The following is an 18,413-nucleotide window of genomic DNA, read 5'->3' on the forward strand; positions in this document are numbered from 1 at the left end:
TGTGGTGTGTCCAAAAAACCCCAAAAAAACAAAAAACACAATTACAAAAATTTTAAGTCTACCTAATACACATTCGATGATAATTTTAGAAGTGTGCTCACATCAGAGCAACTTTGGGGCCTAAAGCTCAAAGTTCAAGTGACATAGTGACTAAATTATTACATTAATAGTATGTCTTGATTTTTTCATTTAATTTTATTTTTTGAATTTTTCTTTATGGCGAGGGAGATACCACTGCCGGGACTCCATCAAATCCCCGGACTCTTAGCCTAAAACCATGCCTAAGTTCAAGCAACAAAGAATAAAGCTAAAAGCCAAAGCGAAAAGATTTTTCAAAAGAAAAGAAGGCTCTCACTTTCAGTCTAAGCTAGTTACACCTCCCCCTCCGCCGCCACCCTCACCAGAAAGAGTGGTTATTCCTTCAACAGATACACCCCTTAGCAGAAGCTGGCTAAGACCATCCTGGAACTTCAAATTTCCCAATTTTAAAGATTCAGTAAAGCTTTGGACAAACAGAGTATGGTCTACATACAACTGGTTTCAGAACTGCATGGCCCAGAGTTTGGAAGTATTGAAAGATACCATCTTCCCATCCCGTTTCTGCCACCAAGAACTTCACAGTCTAAAACAATGGTTTCTCATTTTGGAAAACGAATTACGCAAGCTCCAGGAAGCACTGAAGGCCGTCTCAGAAAATTCTTCCTGTCCAAGCTGTGGTCAGATGTGTCACATGCGTGGTAAACTTACAAATGTGCCTGCATGTGCTCTAACCACCCCTGGAGACTCCGGGGCTGTATTTCCTGCCTCACTGCCACAGCCATCCAGTCATCTTTTCCTCCGCCCCTGCCTCCGCCTCCGCCTCCGCCTCCACCTCCACCACTGACAGCACCTTTGCTGCTCAGAAAATCTGATCTCACTAAAGCACTTCAGGCTGGACCATTAAAAAAAAGTGGACCCATGCAGATAACAGTTAAAGATCTACTGACTGTGAAATTAAAGAAGACACAGAGTTTTGATGAAAGGAGGAAGCTTGTACCATCATCAAAGGCACAGAATCCACTAGTTACTGTCTCTGACCTGCAGCACGTTTCCCTGAAACGAAAGTCCAAAATGTTATCAACTCGAGTTACAAATGTCTTCATTACTCCTGGTGAAAGCCAGTTAGATCTGTGGAAACTACTCAGAAAAGTCGATGTAGAGAGGAGCCCAAGTGGAACTCCACTTACCAATAAAGAAAATATGGAAACAGGAACTGGGCTGACCCCAGTAATGACCCAGGCCTTGAAGAGAAAGTTTCAGCTGGCTCACCCTAGAAGCCCAACTCAAACTCTGCCACTTTCTACAAGCAGCTTTGATGAACAAAACTGATGCCACCTCTGCCTGACTCCATATGATGATCCATAAAATATACAGATAATATTACCCGAATCTTTTTTTAATGTAGTATGTATAAGTAATTATATTAATATATAATTCATTCGAAGAATTAAAGTATGTATGGAGCCCATACATACTGTAGCAGAAAGTGAGTGTTAGGATATTTTCTAGTTTACATGATCAATAATAGAACAGATGGGAAAATGCAATCCCGAAAGTGATGTTTATCCTGGAACTACCCAATTTAGGTTGGGGAGGTTATTCAAGTTAACTAGATAACTCTAATTTTTACTCTATAGGTGCAGTTATGACATTAAGAAAATAACCTGGTGCCAATTCATCTTGGGTATTCTCAGGTAATTGAAAAGCAAAGTATTTCAGCCTGTAAAGCTCATGCACTCATTAACTGCTGCAAACTTAATCAAAAAAACAGACCCTCTAGATTTTATTTCTGTTCCCTATAAGCAATTAAGAAGTAAAACCATCCCCCATTCAAACCTAACTGTTCCAAAAGAACTCGAAGCAAAAACTCCAATGTGACCTTAAAAATTAGAATACTATGGGACTTCCCTGGTGGTACAGTGGATGGGACTCTGAGCTCCCAATGCAGGGGGCCCGGGTTCAATCCCTGGTCAGGGAACTAGATCCTGCATGCATGCTGCAACCAAGAGTTCACATACCGCAACTAAGGAGCCCACATGCTGCAACTAAGGAGCTGGCGAGCCAAAACTAAGGAGCCCTGGAGCCACAGCTAAGGAGCCTGCCTGCTGCAACTAAGTAAGACCCAGCATAACCAAAAAATTAAATTAATTCATTAAAAAAAATAGAATCTTTCCATTGTACCTACATTGTAAATTCCTTTTAAGAAAACTTCAGTATTCTTAAGTGCCCAGACTACTCTTCTCAAAAGTAAGTTACCTTCATACTAATACAGTTGATAAAACTGTATTAATACTCTAATACTCCATACTCTAGGCCCTTATTACATCACACCCGATTTTAGTCTCTTTTAAGTCTCAAAATCAAACCCAGAGCTTCTAAGTTACTCTTAAAACATCTATTTTAATGTTACTCCAATAAAACAATGGTTTCCCACTGATAATACCTTATGGCATTTAAAACATCATAATCAGGGCTTCCCTGGTGGCGCAGTGGTTGAGAGTCCGCCTGCTGATGCAGGGGACACAGGTTCATGCCCCGGTCCAGGAAGATCCCACATGCCGCGGAGCGGCTAGACCTGTGAGCCATGGCCGCTGAGCCTGCGCATCCGGAGCCTGTGCTCCGCCACAGGAGAGGCCACAACTGTTAGAGGCCCGTGTACCACAAAAACAAACAAACAAACAAAAAAAAACATCATAACCAATTTATAATTTTATCTTACCTTTATGTATAGGTATGTGTATATATATTTATATATATAAATGTATATATTTATAATATGTAAATATAAAATGTTATTTTGATTTCCACTCTCCACTCCAATCAAACTAGGTTTATTCATTATCTTCAAAAAGCATCTTGAGCATCTTTACAGCTTTGCATAGGAAAGAGTTCAACACTTGGTGAAAAAATATGTGAATATGTCATAGAATTGCTTCTACCCCTCAGTACTCTTATTAAAATCTTACCTGCTCTAGGGCTTCCCTGGTGGTGCAGTGGTTGAGAGTCCACCTGCCAATGCAGGGGATGCAGGTTCGTGCCCCGGTCCGGGAAGATCCCACATGCCACGGAGCGGCTGGGCCCGTAAGCCATGGCGGCTGAGCCTGCGCTCCGCAACGGGAGAGGCCACAACAGTGAGAGGCCCACATACCGCAAAAAAAAAAAAAAAAAAATCTTACCTGCTCTTAAAATTTTGGCCCAAATTCTGCTTCCTCTTCTTGAAGCCCTGCTTGACCCACTCTAGTCTGAAAGAATCACTGAGTCCTTTGAACTGAAAACACTGTACCAATTACAAAGCAATTATCTTACAGTGTCTCCTTGCTGCAGTTATTAGTATGAAAATTATGTGTCCTCAAGAAGATTGTGATCTCCTAAGGGCTCTACATTTGTCTTATAAAGTAAGATATAAATGCATACTTTCTAAAGGAATGAAACCTATTAGTGTACTTTCTGACACGCTCTAGACTTCAGTGGTTGATCAAGTCTGAGAACAGAAATCTCCCTAAAATTCTGATTTGTCAACAGCTATGCAATCAATATATATTTCAAGACTAAGTGCTAATATTAAGGTAAAACAAAAAATTAAAAATAGAACTATCATATGATCCAGCAATTGCATTTCTGGGTATTTATCTAAAGAAAACAAAAACACTAACTCGAAAAGATATATGCAACCTCATGTTCACTGCAACTTTATTTACAATAGCAAAGATGTGGAAACAACCTAAATGTCCACTGATGGATGAATGGATAAAGAAATTGTAGACTCTGTATACATACGTGTGTGTGTGTGTGTGTGTGTAATATTATTCAGCCATGAGAAAAGAATGAAATCTTGCCACTTGCAACAACACTGATAGACTTAGAGGACACTAAGTGAAATAAGTCAGACAGAGAAAGACAAATACCATATGATCTCTCTTATGTGTCAAATCCAAAAAACAAACAAACAAACAACAGAGTATCAATACAGCTACTTCAATTTTAACAAACTGAGTTACTCTATGGAAAAAACTCAATAACCTATTTTTCTAATAAACCAATAGAGCCTACTTGAAGATACAATTTGTTTTTTTTACTCATGTACTTAGTCAAGGTCACTATTCTTTAATGAGACAAGGTTATTATTTCATACCTAAATTGTGTGGTATAGAAAAGTTAGATGCTACACATTTCACTGTACTCCTCCTGAGAGCTAAACCAAATTATATTTTAAAGACTCATTCTATCAGCCCCAAACCATTTAACAAGCATATACTACAAAACTACACTTCATAAATATTCCTGAAAGTTTCTGAATTACAAGAAACGTTTTATTCCATTTATTTCCACCTTCAAGATAAGCTGGTACTGCTAGAGTTCTAAAAATACCCTGAATCTAGGATTCTAAAAATAACCTGGACACTGACTGTAAAAGAGACAGTCATCATGGAAGCTATTTTTAGCTTTAAGGGAAATTCATAAGGTCCTAAAATATTAGCCTTAAAGACTAAAGACTAAAGGGTCTGACACTTTCACTGAGGCTTCAGAGGTTTGGACTTTTGGTTTAATGTAACCACAGATGTTCTCTAATTCCGAGTAGTTGTGAGGCAGAAGGACAAAACGAGTGATGGCAACATGGCACAAATCAATGTTATTCTACAGTTTGATCCTCATAGAGAAAATCTGCAATTCAAAAAGCATATTTTGATAGGTGAATTATTTGTAATAGTACTAACAGCTAACATTTACTGATTTTTGCTATGTGCTGGGCATATTTCAAGTAACTTAAATGTACTATTAACCCATATAATACAATGATTCTTTGTGGGAGGCATTATTAACATAACCATTTAACAAATGAGAAACTTAAGCTAAGTAATTTGCTCAAGGGCATAAAAACTCAAATCCAGGCTGTGTGGCTAATCACTCTTACCTACCTCTTACCATTCTTAATCCATACATTATATATAGTATAGTATAATATGATGAGTGGTTATCCAAAATGACTAGAGAAAAATAAAATATATACATATAGAGTATACTATAGAAACTACACTGTATTATAGTGCTAGAACTACTATATGTGGTTATGTTCCCAGGCCAGCTCATAAAGCCTACTTTTCTCACAACATAGTTAGGTGAAGACTATGGTAGAAAATGTAGATGGGGGTACATGGCTGCTTAACAGATACCTTTAATATATTAATTTAACTTTCGGTTTTCTAACTTTCCTTTTCCTTGATAAAGGTGGATCATTTGCCCTATTCTTAAAATGATCCATCATAATTTAAGGTCTTTTTACTCAGAACATTGAAAAGACACATGCACCCCAATGTTCACAGCAGCACCCTTTACAATAGCCAGGACACAGAAACAACCCAAGTCCCCATCAACAGACAAATGGCTTAAGAAGATGTCACGCACATGCACATACATACACACAGAGAAATATTATTCAGCCATAAAAGAATGAAATATTGTCATTTATAGCAACATGCATGGACCTAGAGAATATTATGCTTAGTGAAATAAATCAGAGAAAGACGAAGACTATATGATATCACTTATATGTGGAATCTAAAAAGAATCTATATACAAAACAGCAACAGACTCATAGAAAACAAACTTGTGGTTACCAGAGGAGAGGTGGGGGAGGGAGAAACCAGGAGTATGGGATTAACAGATACAGATACAGATACAAACTACTATACGTAACATATATAAGCAACAACAACTGTATAGCACAGGGAATTATACAATATCTTTTAATAAGCTATAATGGAATATAATCTACAAAAAATGAAAAACCCACAATGAAAAGCAGCTGGCTTTCCTTAAGCCAGATTAAGGTTTGGACAAAAGAAAGAAAGAAAGGAATAATGAGGTTCAAGCACACAAGTGTATATATATATATGTAAAAAACAGATGGAATTAATTATGGTTCAAGCAGTGAGAGCCAGAAAATAAGCAACAGTAAGTACAGGGAAATTCCCTAGGGGCAAGATAAAAAGGGGTACAGTGGGAAAGACTAGATAGTGGCAGAGAAGCAGAACTGGGCAAAGTCTCCCTATTATCAGTTGCCCCAAAATACTTCTGCCCAGAAGAACTTGATGACTGCTAGAGAAAGGGAAAACCAAAAGCTGGTTCTTTGAAAAGAAACAAAATGGACAAACTTAGCTCGACTGACCAAGAAAAAAGAGAGAAGACTCAAATTACTAGATTCAGAAATGAAAGAGGGGCTATTACTACTGATTTTACTGAAACAAAAAGGATTATAAAGAAATTGTATGAACAATTATATGCCAATAAATTAGATAACTTAGATGAAGTGCATAAATTTCTAGAAAGACAAACTACTGAAACTGACTTAAGAAACAGAACCTTAAAATTTGTGAATCACTGTTGCATGCCTGAAACTTACATAATATTGTAAATCAACTATACTTCAATTAAAAAAAAATAGAGGGCTTCCCTGGTGGCACAGTGGTTGAGAGTCCACCAGCCGATGCAGGGGACACGGGTTCGTGCCCCGGTCCAGGAAGATCCCACATGCCGCGGAGCGGCTGGGCCCGTGAGCCATGGCCACTGAGCCTGCGCGTCTGGAGCCTGTGCTGCGCAACAGGAGAGGCCACAGCAGTGAGAGGCCTGCGTACCACAAAAAAAAAAAAAAAAAAAAAAAAAAAGAAAATATGAATAAACCTATAACAAAGGAAGGGACTGAATTATCAAAAACTAGAAACAAAGAAAAGCCCAGGCCCAGATGTCTTTACTGCTGAATTGTACTGAACATGTAAAGAATACCAATTTTCCCAGAAGTCTTCCCAACAATGAAAGATGGTAAAACACTTCCAACTCATTTTATGAAGTCAGTATTAACCTGATTCCAAAACTAGACAAAAATATCACAAGAAAACTACAGACCAGTATCTCTTATGACTATGGATGCAAAAATCTTCAACAGCATACTAGCAAACCAAATCTTCAACAGATAAAAATTCTATTATGACCAAGTGAGATTTATGCCAAGAATGCAGTGTTGGTTTAACATTTGAAAATCAATTAATGTAATACATTATATCAGTAGAATAAAAAACAACAATCACATGATGCTTAATAGATGCAAAAAAGCATTTCACAAAATCTGACACCCTTTGATGATAAAAATACTCAAGAAACTAGGAATGGAAGGGAAATTCCTCAGCAAGATAAAGGGCATTCATGAAAAATCCACAGTCAATATCATACTTCAAGGTGGAAAACTGGATGCTTAAGATTAAGAACAAGACAAGGATGTCTGCTTTCACCACTCCTGTTTGACATTATACTGAAGGTTCTAGCCAGGGCAGCTGGACAGATAAAGACATAAAAGGCATCTATTAGAAAACAAGTAAAGTTATCTCTATTCACAGATTACATGATTTTGCACATAAAAACTCCTCCTAAGGAATTCATTAAAACCAATTAGAAATAATAAGTTTAGCAAAGTTGCATAATAAAAGACCAATATACAAAAATCAATTAAATTTCTAAATACTTGGAGTGAAAAATGTGAAAATGAAATTAAGAAAACAATTCCATTTACAATAGCATTAAAAGAATAAATTATATTAGGAATAAATTTAACAAAAGAAGTGTAAAACTTATACTCTGAAAACTACAAACACTGTTGAAAGAAGTCAAAGATCTAAATAAATGAAGAAACATCCCACGTTCATGGACTGGAAGACTTAGCATTGTTAAGATGGCAACAGTCCCCAGACTGATATAGATTCAATGCAATCCTCATCAGAATCCAAGCTGACTTCTTTGTAGAAGGTGACATGCTGTTTCTAAAGTTCATGCAGAATAGTTAATCCTGAGAAAGAACAAAGTAGGAGGATTCACATTTCCTGATTTCAAAACTTACTGCAAAGCAACAGCAATTAATATGGTGTATAAAGTTCTCATCACAGACCCCTGTGGAAGGCAGCCGAGTAGAAGGACTTGTGCTCACCTCCTCTTGCGAGAGCACCAAAATCACAACTAACTGCTGAACAACCATTGACAGAAGACACTGGAACCCACCAAAAAAGATAGCCCACGTCCAAAGATAAAGGAGAAACTTCAATGAGATGGTAGGAGGGGCACAATCACGATAAATCAAATCCCAAAGCCATGGGTGGGCGACCCACAAACTGGAGAATAATTATACTACAGAAGTTTTCCCACTGGAGTGAAGGTTCTGAGCCCCACGTCAGGCTTCCGAGCCTGGGGGTCCGGCAACAGGACTAGGAATCCCCAGGGAATGTGCCAGTGGGATTTGACTGCAGGACTTCCACAGGACTGGGGAAAACAAAGTTCTCATCACAAGGAAAAGAAACATTTAAAAAATCTATACAAGATGATGGATGTTATCTAAACTTACCGTGGTAATCATTTCACAATATACGTAAATCATGTGGTACATCTCAAACTTATACAATGCTGTATGTCAATTATATCTCAATAAAACTTGGAGGGGGGGAAGTGTGGTACTGGGCACAAGGACAGACTTACAAACCAGTGGAATAGAATTAAGAGTCCAAAAAGAAACCCATACAGCAATGGTCAACTAATTTTCAACAAACATGCCAAAGCCATCCAATGGGGAATGAATAGCCTTTTCAATAAATGGTGCTGGAACAACCAGACATCCCCATGCAAAAGAATAAACTTGGACCCTTACTTCAAACCATACACAAAACAAATTTTGACCAATTTAAATTTTTGAACAATTTGACCAAAACAGATTAAGGACCTAAATGTAAGAGCTAACACTATAAAACTCTTAGAAGAAAACAGTCATATATCTTTGTGACCTTAATTTAGGCAATGGTTTCTTAGATATGATACCAAAAGTGTGACAAAAAGAAAAACCAAAATAGATAAATTGGACTTCATCAAGATAAAAAACGTTTGTACTTCAAAGGACATCACCGGGCTTCCCTGGTGGCGCAGTGGTTAGGAATCCACCTGCCAATGCAGGGGACACGGGTTCGAGCCCTGGTCCGGGAAGATCCCACATGCCACGGAGCAACTAAGCCCGTGCATCACAACTACTGAGCCTGCACCCTAGAGCCCATGAGCCACAACTACTGAGCTTGCGTGCCACACTACTGAAGCCAGCGTACCTAGAGCCCTTGCTCTGCAACAAAAAGCGAAGCCACTGCAGTGAGATGCCCGCGCACCACAATGAAGAGTAGGCCTCATCCGCAGCAACTAGAGAATGCCTGTGCAGCAATGAAGACCCAACACAGCCAAAAATAAATAAATGAATTAATTAATTTTTTTTAAAAAGGACATCACCAAGAAAGTGAAAAGACAACCCACAGAACCAAAGAAAATTCTTGCAAATCATATAACTGATAAGGAACTCATATCCAGAATATTTATATATATGAAACACTTACAATTCAATAAGAAGACAAATAACCCAATTTAAAATGGAAGATTAGAATAGATATTTCTCCAAAAAAGATACACAAATGGCTAATAAGCACATGAAAAGATTCTTGACATCATTAGTTATCAGGAAAATGCAAATTAAAACTACAGTAAAACACCACTACATATCCACTAGGTTGGCTAGAATCAAAAAGTCAATTACACAGATAAGAAAATTATAAGTGTTGATGAGGATGTGAAGAAATTAGAACCCTCATACACTACTGATGAGAATATAGAATGGTGCACTTTGGAAAAGTTTGTCAGTTCCTCAAATGGGTTACATATGACCTAACAATTAAGTAAAAATGTCTACACTAAAACTTGTACATGAATATTTATAGCAGCATTATTCCTAATAGCCAAAAGGTAGAATCAACCCAAATGTCCATCAACTGATGAATGGATAAACAAAATTTCATACATCCACACAATGGAATATTATTTGGCTGTAAAAAGGAATGAAGTACTGATGCTATAAAATGGATGAACCTTGAAAACATTATCTTAAGTTAAAGAAACCAGTCATGAAAGACCAACATGTTATATAATTCCAATTATATGATATGTGCAAATCAGGGAAATGTACAGAGACAGAAAGCAATTTAGTGATTGCTTAGGGCTGGAGGGGCATATGGGAATGACAGCTAAAGGGCAGGTGGTTTCTTTTTGAGAAGATAAAATTGCTCTAGGGCAGGGATCCCCAACCCCCATTAGGAACTGGGCCACACAGCAGGAGGTGAGCGGCGGGCGAATGATCGAAACTTCATCTGTATTTACAGCTGCTCCCCATCGCTCGCATTACCACCTGAGCTCTGCCTCCTGTCAGATCATCAGCAGCATTAGATTGTCATAGGAGCGCGAACCCTACTGTGAACTGCACACGCGAGGGATCTAGGTTGTGTGCTCCTTATGAGAATCTAATGCCTGATGATCTGAGGTGGAGCTGAGGCGGTGATGCTAGCGCTGAGGAGTGGCTGCAAATACAGATTATCATTAGCATCATGAGACTTCACCTTCCAATGCAGGGGGTGTGGGTTTGATCCCTGGTTGGGGAGCTAAGACCCCACAAGCCTCACGGCCAAAAATATCAAAACATAAAGCAGAAGCAATACTGTAACAAATGCAATAAAAAACACTTTAAAAATGGTCCACATTGGGGCTTCCCTGGTGGCGCAGTGGCTGAGAGTCCGCCTGCCGATGCAGGGGATGCGGGTTCGTGCCCCGGTCCAGGAAGATCACACATGCCGCGGAGCGGCTGGGCCCGTGAGCCATGGCCGCTGAGCCTGCGCGCCCGGAGCCTGTGCTCCACAACGGGAGAGGCCACAGCAGTGAGAGGCCCGCGTACTGCAAAAAAAAAAAAAAAAAAAATGGTCCACATCAAAAAAACTTTAAAAAAATATCCTAACAGTGAGTGGCAAGTGACAGCTAAGCTGCATCTGGTGGCAGGCTTACAGTGGCAAGTGAGTGGATGTACTTCAATTGTACAGCTGCATATGGTGGCAAGCTTTAAGTCAGAATCCGACACTTATTTTAGTCTGCACATGGCCCACCATTATTTTATTTACCACTTCCATCCGCGCCTCTTTCCCACACTGTGCACTTGTCTCAGTCAATTTGGTAAGCCCACAAGCTAACCCTAGCCAAAATGAGTAAAAACCAAACACCACTGGAGAGCTTCTTGGAAAAGGGGGAAAGACCCAATGATGAGACAGGAGAATACTTTTAAGACTGCCAACAAAAAGAAAGCTGCATTTAAAAGAAAATACTAAGAGTCCTACTTAAATGACGGGTTCGCTGCAACAGGTGATTCACATTCTCCAAGCCCGCTTTGTAGAACATGTGGCGACTGGCTACCCAACGAAGCCATGAAACCTTCAAAACTGCTTTGCCACATGGAGACCAAGCACCCTGCATTAAAAGACAAGCCTTTGGAATTGTTCAAAAGAAAAAAAAATGTGAACACAAAGAACAGAAGCAATTATTGAAGGCCAAGAGTTCATCAAATGTGTCTGCACTGAGAGCATCATTCTTAGTGGCTAACCACATTGCTAAAGCTAAGAAGCCCTTTACTATCGGTGAAGCGTTGATCCTGCCTGCTGCTAAGGACATTTGTCATGAACTTTTAGGAGAGGCTGCAGTTTCAAAGGTGGCACATGTTCCTCTTTCGGCTAGCACCATAACTAGACAAATTGATGAAATAGCAGAGGATACTGAGACACAACTGTTAGAGAGGATTAATGAGTCACCATGGTACACAATCCAAGCTGAGTCTACCGATGTTGACAACAAGGCAACAATGCTTGTTTTTGTGATATATATTTTTCAGGAGGATGTGCATGAGGATATGTTATGTGAACTTTTGTTGCCAACCAACACCACAGCTGCAGAACTATTCAAGTCTTTGAATGATTACGTATCAGGAAAACTGAACTGGTCATTTTGTGTCAGTATATGCATAGACAGAGTGGCTGCCATGTCTGGACGGCTTTCTGGTTTTACTACTCGGGTCACAGAGATCGCTTCTGAATGTGAGTCTACATGCTGTGTCATCCATAGAGAAATGCTGGCTAGCCGAAAAATGTCACCTGAACTTAACAACATTTTACAGGATGTGATTAAAATTATCAACCACATTAAAGTACATGCCCTTAACTCACATCTGTTCATGCAGCTCTGTGAGATGGCTTTCTAAAGGTAGATCACTGGACAGGGTTTTTGAGTTAAGAGAGCCGCTCCAGAGATTTCTTTTAGAAAAACAGTCACCAGCACGTTTCAGTGACAAAGAATGGGTCGCAAAACTTGCTTACTTGTGTGGCATATTCAACCTGCTCAATGAATTCTATCTGTCACTTCAGGGGAGAATGACAACTGTGTTCAAGTTGGCAGATAAAGTGACTGCATTCAAAGCCAAACTGGAATTACGGGGGCGACGAGTGAACATTGGGATTTTTGACATGTTTCAAACATTAGCAGAGATTTTGAAAGAGACTGAGCCAGGGCCTTCTCCCAGCTGGTGCATCATCACCTATCTCAGCTTTCAGAAGAGTTTGAGCATTACTTCCCAACCACAAAAGACCCCCGAACTGGTAAGGAATGGATCTGCGACCCATTTGTGAATAAGCCAGGTGAATCGACTTTGTCCATGCAAGAAGAGGATCAACTGCTTGAGATGGCAAATAACGGTGCCCTTAAAAATATGTTTGAGAAAACTTCAAATCTCCATACCTTCTGGATTAAAGTCAAGGTGGAATATCCTGAGATTGCCACAAAAGCACTGAAAACCCTGCTTCGATTTACAACATCCTATCTTTGTGAAGCAGGGTTTTCTGCAGTGACAGCAGCCAAAGTGAGATTACAGAGTAGACTGGACATAAGCAAGACACTTCGGGTGTCACTGTCTCCCATCATCCCAGATGAGACCATCTAGTTGCAGGAAAACAAGCTCAGGCCTCCCACTGATTCTGCATTATGGGGAGTTGTATAATTATTTCATTATATATTAAAATGTAATAATAATAGAAATAAAGTGCACAATAAAAGTAATGCACTTGAATCATCCCGAAACAATTCCCTCGCTGTCCGTGGAAAAAACCGTCTTCCACAAAACTGGTCCCTGGTGCCAAAATGGTTGGGGACCACTGCTCTAGGGAATTCCCTGGCGGTCCAGTGGTTAGGACTCCGCACTCTCACTGCTGAGGGTGCAGGTTCAATCCCTGGTTGGAGAACTAAGGTCCCGCAAGCCACACACTGCAGGTTGCACGTATCTGTGAATATACTAAAACCAGTGATTGTACACTTTAAATAGGTGGATTGTACACTTTAAATAGGTGAATTGTACACTTTAAATCGGTGAATTGCATGGTATACGAATTACCTCTCAATAAGGATGTTTTTTAAAAAAGACAATACAGATGAATAAAAATGAACTGGAGAGGACTTCCCTAATGGCACAGTGGTTAAGAATCCACCTGCCAGCGCAGGGGACACTGGTTCGATTCCTGGTCCAGGAAGATCCCACATGCCACAGAGCAACTAAGCCCATGAGCCACAACTACTGAGCCTACATGCCACAACCACTGAAGCCCGCAGGCCTAGAGCCCGAGCTCCGCAACAAGAGAAGCCACCGCAATGAGAAGCCCGTGCACTTCAACGAAGAGTAGTCCCCGCTCACTGCAACTAGAGAAAGCCCCCGCACAGCAATGAAGACCCAACGCAGCCCAAAATAAATGAATAAATAAATTTATTTTAAAAAATGAACTGGAGAGACAAAAATATTCTTTTAAATGTTAAGGTCCCTTTAAAGCAATGAAAAAGGTTCAACTGAGAGAGCTGTGATTTACAAGCCACCTTCCAACATCAGGAAAGAGAATAACTGAAAGGGAAGACACATAATCGCCCTAGGCAATGTAAGCCAAGTAAGCTACCCATGGCTTTTTCTATATAACCACTGGGCATTGACATCTATAGCATATAGACTTCTCTTCCTCCTGGAAGTTCTAAGCAAACATAGAGGGGCAAAAAAGAGTCACCCAGAGAAACTAAGGGAGACTGCAAAGGTTCAAAGACAGGACAATCTTCTGCAAGGCAAAATGCATGCCTTTTATAAAGTGAAAAAGTCCCAGGGAATTGTTAGACCACAAAACTAAAGCCTAGGCCTGGGGGGAAAAATACATTAGCTTGTAGTGTGTGTAGTCTATAACCCTTAACTATGACTATGGGGGAGGGAGGGAGAGAGTCTAAACATACCCATTCTCAACAGAGGAAAAAACTTCAAAGAAAAGATTTTATATAGGCTACATTGTTGGTAAGAAGAGGATCCAGGATTTAGACATAAATCTTCAGATTCTCAATTCAGAATTCCCAGACTAAGAATATAAATTTACAATTCACTCTAGATCAAAGACCCAATTAATATCCCAGCATTATACTTCCTTATTCACAGAGTGACTACATGCCCCAATTTGCCTCAAATAATTCATACCTGTTGTCTCAGAATTACTGAAAGCATCTCTCACTAATTTATCTCATCAATGTTTTTCATCTTCATCCTTGTACTTCATTACAAAGTGTTTTACCTCTTAAAAAGTTTCCTTTTTAGGGACTTCCCTGGTGGTCCAGTGGTTAAAAATCCTTTTAGAACATTCCACCCCTAACTCCTTCATTTTTTATTCTCACTAAATCTACTCATTGCCTTCAATATGAATTCTAAATCTTCAATCATATTCTACAGGCCCCTCCTGCCTTACTTACCTCCCTGTCTGCCTACACCCAAGTGTAGCCATTTCAGTCAAACTCTAATAGTATTGCACCTACACCCATCCCAGATTTTGGTAATTTTTTGATTGTCAAGCTCCAATCCAGAGTGGTTCCTATTGGCTGAGTCCACCGAGACAACAATGCTAAGGACTGATGAGCATATACACACTCATTCTACCCTGATCTCTGAAACTGATCTCCTCCTTAGAGCACAAAAAGAACACAAATTAAATTCTGGATTTATTCAGACCATGTGTGTGAGTTCTGTTCTACCTCTCAATGGATATGTGACTTGAATAAATAAATAAGTCCTTCTTTGTCTATAAAACAAAGATAATAACACAATCTTAAAAGATTACGATATTTTGAGACAACAGACATGAAGTTCCCAGCCTAGTGTCTGGCATACGTGGGTCCATGATAAATTAAAATTACCATATTTATTAATTCTAACACCCAAATTTTAACATGTCTGATACTCAGGTGTGTCTTAAAAATCAGTGATCTTAGAAAAAGTCACAGCTGAAAGTAAGTGTAAGAAGTGCTGATGCTGGCGCTTGTACAAACTTCAGTTTGAAAACCCTGGGCTGACAATGCCTGACAATATCTAGAAAAGCACTAGCACCAAATCCTGTAGCATTAAGTGTTTAATGACTTGGAAGAACATCTCAGAAACAACATTGGGGCACTTTTTTAAAAAATATCTTTACTGGAGTATGATTGCTTTACAATGGTGTGTTAGTTTCTGTTGTACAACAAAGTGAATCAGCTGTAAGTATACATATATCCCCACAACCCCTCCCTCTTGAGCCTCCCTCTCACCCTCCTTATCCCACCCCTCTAGGTCATCACAAGGCATCAAGCTGATCTCCCTGTGCTGTGCAGCAGCTTCCCACTAGCCATCCATTTTACATTTGGTAGTGTACATATGTCAATGTTACTCTCTCACTTCGTCCCAGCTTCCCCTTCCCCCGCTGTGTCCTCAAGTCCGTTCTCTATGTCTGCGTCTTCCTTCCTGCCCTGGCACTGGGTTCATCGGTACTGTTTTTGTAGATTCCGTATATGTACATTAGCATACGGTATTTGTTTTTCTCTTTCTGACTTACTTCACTCTGTATGACAGACTCTAGGTCCACCCACCTCATTACAAATAACTCAATTTCGTTCCTTTTTATGGCTGAGTAATATTCCATTATATATATGTGCCACATCTTCTTCATCCATTCATCTGTCGATGGACATTTAGATTGCTTCCAAGTCCTGGCTATTGTAAATAGTGCTACAATGAACATTGTGGTACATGACTCTTTCTGAATTACGGTTTTCTCAGGGTATATGCCCAGTAGTAGGATTGCTGGGTCATATGGTAGTTCTATTTTTAGTTTTTTAAGGAACCTCCATACTGATCTCCACAGTGGCTGTATCAATTTACATTCCCACCAACAGTGCAGGAGGGTTCCCTTTTCTCCACACCCTCTCCAGCATTTACTGTTTCTAGATTTTTTTGACAATGGCCATTCTGACCAGTGTGAGGTGATACCTCACTGTGGTTTTGATTTGCATTTCTCTAATGATTAGTGACACTGAGCATCTTTTCATGTGTTTGTTGGCAATCTGTATGTCTACTTTGGAGAAATGTCTATTTAGGTCTTCCACCCATTTTTGGATTGGGTTATTTGTTTTTTTTTTTAATTGAGCTGCATGAGCTGCTTGTATATTTCGGAGATTAATCCTCTGTCAGTTATGGGGCACTTTTTCAAGATATTCGGTATCACTAATACTTCTGACAACAATTATACTGTGTGGGAAAACACAAACATCAACATCTAGTCAAAAATAAGATTTAGAAGGGTCAAACTGAATGTGAAGATTTTTAGGACTAACAGCCAAATTATTTCAATTTTATTTTCCTTTACATGTGTAAAATATGAAATTTAAGTTAACCCTTAAGTTAGACTATTCATATGGAATAGTGTTTTAACTAAAAAACCAATAACATCACCCAGAATAGGGTATTTGTCACCTAGGGACTGGATACTGCATAACTACTGAGACTATCTGGAAAGAGGTGAGAACATCCTCATTTTTAAAAGAAGGATAGCTGTATCTTGTTAGATGGAAACATGAAACAAGTTTTCTTGTTCTACTGAAGTTCACATATCAGAATAGTATGCTAATTATTTACACAGTGTCTCTCAACTCCAAATCCACCTCCTCTATACTCTGTTCTCTGATGTTGAAACTGCGATTCTGGAAAATGCATTGTCTAGACTTCTTTGACAGGAAGGTGATTAGAAGGCAGGAATAGGAAAAAGAGAATTCCTTCTTGTTTTTCTTGCGATTCCTGCAAACATCACTCCAGTAGTCTTCAGCTTCTTTCAGCACTCAACACCCCTTAATTGATAGTATTTGTTGTTAGTATTTTTAAACACTGAACGGCTTCAGAAAGTAGCTTTGGCTACTGGTGTGGGGCTGTTTCTCAATGAATTCAAGCTGTAACCAAAGGGCTGTTAAGCACATCTATGTGAAAATATAACATATTTCAACAACTAACATCCACTGAATCACAAGAAATGTCAAGCTCCTTCTTCCTGTGCTGCCAAAAATTATAATAAAAACTGAGATTTCCATTTCCATGCTCAAACTGCAATTCTAGCAGGATTTTTAGGACCTCAACACACATGCACAGGAAATTTCCACATTTCAAAGTCCATTTCAAATTGCAGTTGAGGAACTTCCACCTAACCCTTCCACTGGAAGCTATTAATATGCAATGTAATGACATGCTAAAAGGCAATTATCAAGAGAAAAATATAAAATAATTCTATAAATGCCTTCCAAGCAATGAATATGATCAATTAAAATCATATGTTCATGAACTGATATCAATATTTGGAAGTCTCTGTGTGAAAAAACATTTCCAAATGAAATACACCACATTTCACTACAGATGAGCATTAATAGGTAAACCTTTTTTTTTTTTTTTTTGCTGTACGCGGGCCTCTCACTGTTGTGACCTCTCCCGTTGCAGAGCACAGGCTCTGGACATGCAGGCTCAGCGGCCATGGCTCACGGGCCCAGCTGCTCCGCGGCATGTGGGATCTTCCCGGACCGGGGCACAAACCCGTCACCTAGCATCAGCAGGCGGACTCTCAACCACTGTGCCACCAGGGAAGCCCAATAGGTAAACATTTGAAATCAATTTTGGTGACAGAAAACACTAACTTTGAGCCCCAATTAAGTAAAATGTTAGTTCCACACCTTCCCCTCCAAAGAATCCCATTTTTCTCATTAGCAGACCTGTGTTACAAAAAAAAAAAAAAAAAAAAAGTACCGAATCACTATGTTTTGAATTTTGTTAAAAAACAAAATAAAAGTTCTTACTATGTAAGTACTTATACAGTATTCTCTTGACCCACAAAATAAATTTTTACTGACCCTTCACAGAAAAAATCCACCAATCCCAGGTATATACCCAAGATAAATGAGTCCTTACCACTACCAAAAACCACGTACATTATTCATAGAAGTTTTTTTCATAAAAGCAAAAAACTACTAACCCAAATACCTATCAATAACAGTATGGATAAATAAATTTTGGTGTACTCATACAATGAAAATCACTACAACCCAAAACAACATGGATGAATCTCAGACACAACGTTTAGGGAAAG

General features: G+C 39.2%; 1 protein-coding gene and 1 pseudogene across 2 annotated transcripts in view; one reads left to right on the plus strand and one right to left on the minus strand.

The window, feature by feature from the left end:
• PDS5A (PDS5 cohesin associated factor A) overlaps positions 1 to 18,413 on the minus strand; it is a 120,193-nt gene that overhangs the window by 85,067 nt on the left and 16,713 nt on the right. The window lies entirely within an intron of this gene.
• Positions 278 to 1,368, plus strand: LOC103087511 (proline-rich protein 11 pseudogene; annotated as a pseudogene).

This window comes from Lipotes vexillifer, unplaced genomic scaffold (assembly GCF_000442215.2).
Source record: "Lipotes vexillifer unplaced genomic scaffold, Lipotes_vexillifer_v1.1 scaffold1747, whole genome shotgun sequence".
In the NCBI taxonomy this organism is placed as follows: Eukaryota; Metazoa; Chordata; class Mammalia; order Artiodactyla; family Lipotidae; genus Lipotes; species Lipotes vexillifer.